This window comes from Lactuca sativa, chromosome 8 (genome assembly GCF_002870075.4).
Source record: "Lactuca sativa cultivar Salinas chromosome 8, Lsat_Salinas_v11, whole genome shotgun sequence".
Classification (NCBI taxonomy): domain Eukaryota; kingdom Viridiplantae; phylum Streptophyta; class Magnoliopsida; order Asterales; family Asteraceae; genus Lactuca; species Lactuca sativa.
This window is the reverse complement of record NC_056630.2, coordinates 297,269,254-297,276,366: the sequence shown is the minus strand read 5'-3', so window position 1 is coordinate 297,276,366 and position 7,113 is coordinate 297,269,254. Positions and strand designations below refer to the sequence as shown.

Genomic DNA, 7,113 nt, shown 5'->3' with positions numbered 1-7,113 from the left:
GTTTTGAGCATTTTAACACTCTTATGGTGTACATGCAACCCTAAATACCTTGGATCTAGGTTTTCTCTATTATAAATGCAAATATCAAATTTTCCAAGGTATTATCCTAACTAGCATATTATGAAGTACAAGTAATATAAAACTAGTAGAATTACATACCTCTTTATTGGTGCTTGATTCCATGGAGCTCAAGAGCCTAGTGCCCCAAGTGTGACACCTCAAATGGTTCACACAACACCATGAACATTTGGAATAACCATGAGAGAAGAGATGAGTGCATAGAAATTGGCTTGCCCTCTTGTGTATACACTATTGCCAATTTTCCAACCAATGGGGTATTTATATAGTGTGGCTATTAGGGTTACACCATGTAACCCATGACTTTACCCATTCCTTATGCTCCATGGGTTTTAACCTCCATGGAGTATCCATGGTCCACCACATGGGTTAAACCCAACATAAGGAATCATGGATCACAAGCCCACATATATAAGAATCAATGATTTACGCAATCAATGCCCATATATTTAATTAATCTCTTTTTGATCACTAAATTAATTCCAAATTAATTCTTGATCAATACTAATTAAATAATATGATTTCATAATAATATATTAGAACTTATAATATATTAATATGTCACAAATATCTTATTCTCATTAAAAGGTCTACCCAAATGTTTCGATGCCATGCAACCCAAATGGACCATGCCTAGTCGGGTCAAGTATATACCAATTATAGTTATGGACTTAGACACTAATCCAACAGTAACCATGCTCGATGACCTAAGCCTCGACTGAAACACAACGTTCTTTAGGCGTTGTAATTTGGTACAACAATTTTCATCCCAAGCCTACCGACTTGACTGTAGCTAACAGTCGGGATGTGAGATTGTCAGTCCCGTATAGATCTATACACAAGTGTCACGCTCTCCCTCCAGGAGACTCTGGTTATAACTTTCAGGACTTCTGTTTTTATACTTAAATAAGTACTTGAAGCGTGTCTCACAAATGCTATATTGATAGTTATATGTAAAATAATGAAAAATATCTTTGAAATAGATATATTGTAAATATCTCATAGATTATATTTAATATAATTTATATGGTGATTTTCGTAAGTTACTCTAAATATGGAAAGCAATATTTAGTTCCATAAAGTGTATTGATAAGTATACACGATTCATAAATTATACCTATTATAATTTTTTTGTTATTTTCGTAATAAATCCTGAATCGGTAAAATAGTTTGTTTATAACAATCATAAACTCATTGAATGAATTTTGTTATTTATACAAGAATTCTTTGTATTTTGTTATTTACGTTTACAGTGTTTTGCCGGTTTTATCGCGAATCTTCGATTGGTCATAACTCCTTCGTATTTGGGAGTTCTTTATATTTTTAAAATCCTTGATAAAATCTCTATCACTTTTTTCATCCCAAATAAGTTTATTTAATACTTCATTTTTTACGTTACTTTTCATCTCAATTAATTTCTATTTTTACTATTTGAAAATAAATTACAATAGTTGTCCTAGACTATTACATTGTGAATTTATAAGTATCTAGGTAAAGTTAATAACTATAGAATTTCTCTAGTTATGACATTATCCCCCCGTTAAAAGGAATTTCGTCTTGAAATTAAGTCTAAGAGATACACATGGATGAAGGTAAAAGATGTGGATACTTCTGTTCCATTTGATCCTCCCGCTCTTAAGTGGATTCAGGTCCTCGATATGTATTTTAGCGGACCTTCACTATCGGGGTATGGTTTTTTTTGTTCTCTGGACTTCACTGTCTAGGATTTCTACGGATTCTTCCACAAAGTTGAGGCTCTCGTTTACTTCGATCTAACAAGAGTCTCGTCAAAGACGTGGATGGTAGGTTAAACTCATGTTTAGTCTAGTCCCAAGAGATTTTGGAAGTGATTGCTTGAACTGAGAGGTGATTCTACTATCTTGAACTGAGATAACAGATATTAGAACACCATGTAGTCTAACTAATCTCTCGGACACACGTTCTAGTTAGTTTCTCTATCTTACCTCCTTTAATGGTAATTAGTGTGTGGGTTTGACATATTTGACTAAGTTCTTATCCATCCGTCTTAGGGTTTCACTTGTCACATTTTCAGGTTTCAAGGCTTCCTATTGGGACTCCTTACTTTGTGTGGACATATGTGAATGAATTGTCATAGTCAATGATTTGACTCTATGACTTGAGTACTCTTTCCTACTAAGTGTGTCAGCTACTATATTGGCTTTACTAGGATGATAACGGATTTCATATTCGAAGTCATTTAGTAGCTCAACCCACTATCGTTGTCTCATGTTGAACACCTTCTGTTCGAACACATGATGAAGGCTTTTGCTTTAAAGTTCATGGTAAGACTCATACTTGGCTCCTCCATCATCACCTTGTGTATACAAGTCGTATATAATTAAGACTAAAAAGACGTTCGGATGGGTGACTCTGCCCTAAGTCCACAACCAGACAAGGAACGGGAGATAGGGCAGAATCACACATCCTAAATCTTGTTAAGTCTAAATTATATATCACTCTTGCGTATACACTTAGCAATTATAGGTTAACCTTATGAGTTCTAGTCTCTATTCTCGAATTTGACTGGCGGTACGAGTGGTCTTCCTAAGAGATCTGTTGGGTATATTTTGGGTGGTTACGGGCTTCTGGAACACCTTTGGTGTTTTTCGCTTCAAGGCTATTGACGAGTGAGTAGGCTAGAAGGCGTGGTACCCCTCGCCTGGGTACTTCTAAGGTTTTGAAACGAGAGATGATATAACGGTTTGAGTTATGTTTGTCGTTAAAGATTTAAAGAATTTCATTTGACGGTTGACTAAGGGAAAAGTTCTTTTACATAGCATAGGAATTTGGTATGGTAAGGACCAAGCCAAACCATGTCGGATGATGATATCGGAACTCCTCGATGTAATAAATATTAAGTCGATTTGGAAGAAGTGATTTATCAGGATGATGTGATATTATATTCACATCTGTTTTCAGTGCTTTCGGTTTTCTCCTTGGTATTATTATCATGAACCTTAAGCCCCGAAAATAATGAGCACTAACAATACGAAGGTTCTGATAATTTGAAATAATGAACTTTCATGAAATGATCCCTACTAGGTCTCTCTATAACCGCTTGGTGTATACAAGTCATGAATAATTAAGATTGGAAAGACAGTTGAATAAGTAACTCTGCCCTAAATCCACAACCAAACAAGGAACAAGAAAAGAGGCAGAATCACTCACTCTAATTCTACGAATCTTAATTATAAACGACCCTAATGTATACACTAAGCCATCATAGCTTACCTGTTAGGGTTCCTAGTTTTATATGATTTCTGTGATTTGGTTCGAACGAGAGAGTAAGTATAATTATGATTAATCATTGGGGTTTTGAAGCGTACAAAAATTATAGTAGGGTTCTTTGATTCTTCCCCATGATCTGGGGTCAAACTCCTCCAGCTCCCTAGTAATTCTTCTATGTTGGACAGTCCCTCTTTAAATGTCATATTTCACCACAAGGTAACATATTAGACTCGTTCCAACATTGGTGGTTGAAGTAAAGAACTCAACCGGGATCCTACAGAAGCGGGCGGTGTGCCCCTTCATGTTGCATCTAATGCAATGCAGCACTCGACAGACTCCCTGATGATAGAAGTTGCACTTTTTGCATTTTGGTAGATTTCCAACACACTGTTTTGTTGGGATTAGGGTAACCGGGACAGCAGTAGGCACGATAGAAGGAGCAACAGATGTCGTGGCCGCAGAGGCTGCCACAGGTTGTTGCTTCTTGGCAAGTTTTTGAGATAACTTGCGCTCCTTTTTATTCTAGAATTTTCATTTCTTGCTCTTCGATTTTAGGTTCGGAGTGTCCTTACAGGCAGGCACTCGTTGTTGTACTTGGTTATCACCACGATTGGGATTGTCGATAAAATTTCCACTAACATTTGCGTTGTTAGCATTAAGGTGAGCCATGACAACTGCTACGACTGCAGTTACTGCAACTTGAAAAGTTGAAGAGTCTATATGTAGAATCGGGGTTTCATCGGTTTGCCGGGTATTTCCAGGTGAAGACATGATTCTATTACATAATGAGAAAACAAGCTCGTGAGCGACGATGGTTGTTTCTAGATGTACTCTAATTATATATATATATATATATATATATATATATATATATATATATATATATATATATATATATATATATACATATAAATTTTCGCGTTTTGATATATGGTTCTCAATGTTTCGACCTACATCCCTATGATGCAGTACTAGTAAAGGGGTAGAAGTAAGTTTTTAGAAAGGGTGATGAACCGAGTGTCATCCGAAGGGTGGGTAAATGTCAATATAGCCCATTCAACTATCGTCATTTATTCTATTTGGTCACTAAAGTATTTTTTTTACTGAATAGGTCATTAAACTTACAACTTGCATGTCTATTAAGTCATTTTCGTTAGTTTTTAACAGATCTTCCATTAACTAGTAATTATAATTTACAAGAATAGTCCCTATGATTTCAGTTTCTTTCGTGGTTGGTCTTATACCAACATAGTTCTTCACCGACGTCACCACCGTTTAATTCCGACGACCACCACCCTTTACCTCAGGCAACCTCGTCAACTATTATACTCAACCTTTCTCTTACACCCACCTCATATACATCATATTTCTCTCTCTCTCTCTCTCTCTATATATATATATATATATATATATATATATATATATATATATATATATATATAGAACCTCATTCTTCTTCCAGCTTCTATCTCCTTCAAGAACACTAATTACAATGGAAGGAAGTTCCACTGATAATCAAAGCACAACTACAAAAACAACTTCAACAGTTGCAGCACCGGTGACTACGCTTCCACTGATCGACAGTGGGGGCAGCATGGTTCTTGACACTAATGAAGCGGGGTTGGAAGCTAGTTTCTTTAATTCTCATTCAAAAGTTGATATCGTCGCTTTGTTGAGGAAACACGCATATAATGATGAGCTAGAACAAAGTAAGAGAAGACAGTTACCCCCAGCGAAAACTTGGTCAACGCCCGGGAACAACTTTTTGAGAAGACAGTCACCCCCAGCGATGTCGGAAAACTGAACCGGTTAGTGATACCAAAGCAGCATGCAGAGAAGCACTTACCGTTGCAAAGTGGAAGCACTTCCAAAGGATTTCTTTTACATTTCGAAGACATCGGGATGAATGTATGGAGATTTCGTGATTTCGTTACTCATACTTGAATAGTAGCCAGAGCTACGTTTTAAGCAAAGGTTGGAGCCGATTTGTGAAGGAAAATAACTTAAAAGATGGTGACATTGTGAGCTTTCAGATATCCATGGGTTCAGAAAAGCAACTTTACATCGACTGGAAGACAAAAAACGGGTCAGGTAGCTCTAATATTCAAGAACAAGCAACTTTACAACATGTTCAAGAACGGTAGTGGTGCAAGTGACGAACGATGCTAGTAAAGGACCAACCACGAAAGAAATTGAAATCATAGGGACCATTCTTGTATATTATAATTACTAGTTAACAAAAGATCTGTTAAAAACTAACTAAAATGACTTAATAGACCTGTAAGTTGTAAGTTTAATGACCTATTGGGCAAAAAAAAATACTTTAGTGACCAAATAGGATAAATGACGATAGTTGAATGGGCTATAGTGACATTTACCCGTCATCCGAACTAAGTTATCTTTGGTCAGAGAATATCATGCTCCAACTTTCGAAAAAATTTGAAAACAATTCATAATAGAGTCTACATGGAATAGATTTATGAATTTTTAGAAATAATCACTCTCAATTGAGATTTCGTGATTTGATTTACTGTTATTAGTCGTGACAGGAAAAGGCGATAAGCTTAATACCTAACGTGAGTAGTGTAATCACTAACTCACTAGGTCGAATTAATTTATTAGATATTAAAGTGACGCAAAAGGCACTTAAACACTTCGCATGTTTCACATGTGGCTTCCCTCTGTTCTCTGTTCTACTCTCAGCGGTAATCATTTGTTCTCTCCTGGTATCTATATGGTGTCCTTCTCCTTCGTAGGTATATTGAATTTCCATACAGTCTTACTTCCGATTCTGACTCTGATCCCCATTACTTCATAATGGAGGGTTTGAATCCAAGAACTTCATGCGAACTTCTCATCAGTGCCCTTAATAAGGTAAAGACACTTGATGATTTCTATAGTTTCTTTACTGTTCATTGGTTTCCTTCTCAAAATCCTCCTAGTGAAACTCTGTTGGATCTTTGTTGACTCCTCTAAAGAATTTAAGAGATTAATAAAACATTTTTGTGAAAATATATTTTTTACGAAGATGATCCTTTCCGGTCTTTCCATAATCACATAGTGTGTACAAATTATATATAAGTCAGATCAAATATACCTTCGAATAAGTGATCCTACTCTAAAACCACAACCACACAAGGAACAGGAAGTAGAGTGAAAATCACCTATTCTAAGTCTATAAAATCTCAACTATATATAACTTTAACGTATACACTTAGAAATTATAGACTTATCAGTAAGGATCTTTTAGTTTTCATATAAGATTTATGGTACCTAAAATACTCCTATAGTGTTTTAAACTTTACATTTCTTTATGTATATGTTTCGTAAGTTTTAGACTTGTTGCAACATCACTGTCACTCCCAAACACATGTTGGTCGTATCTTAAATAAATATAGTTTATTAGGCTATATTTATCCCAGATATGAATACATAATTGTCCTCGTTTGACTGTAGTGTCCAACCTCCAAATATTTTTGTTTTGTTCTTCTTGTGATACTCGTTCTAGTATATATGTATTCTGTAGGTACGTATACTTTTATAAAATATGATTATATTTTAAAGTATAACTTCTTGGTCAGAGTGTTTTTATCCCAATGTGTTTATAGTTGTATATCTTTTATGAATTGATATACTGAGTTCACTATAAACAATGCTCTGATACCAATCTGTCACACCCCCAAACCGGAATGGCGTAAACGTTCGGGGGCGGAGGACGTCATGTTCAGTATCATAACAAAGCACAATAGTAATCATAGTACAACATCCATTACATTCATGAAATAT

At 35.6% G+C, this 7,113-nt stretch overlaps 1 pseudogene; it reads left to right on the top strand.

Moving 5' to 3' along the window:
- The first annotated feature begins 4,819 nt into the window (after nt 1-4,819).
- Nucleotides 4,820-5,471, top strand: LOC111895899 (AP2/ERF and B3 domain-containing transcription factor RAV1-like; annotated as a pseudogene).
- The last annotated feature ends 1,642 nt before the right edge of the window (nt 5,472-7,113 follow it).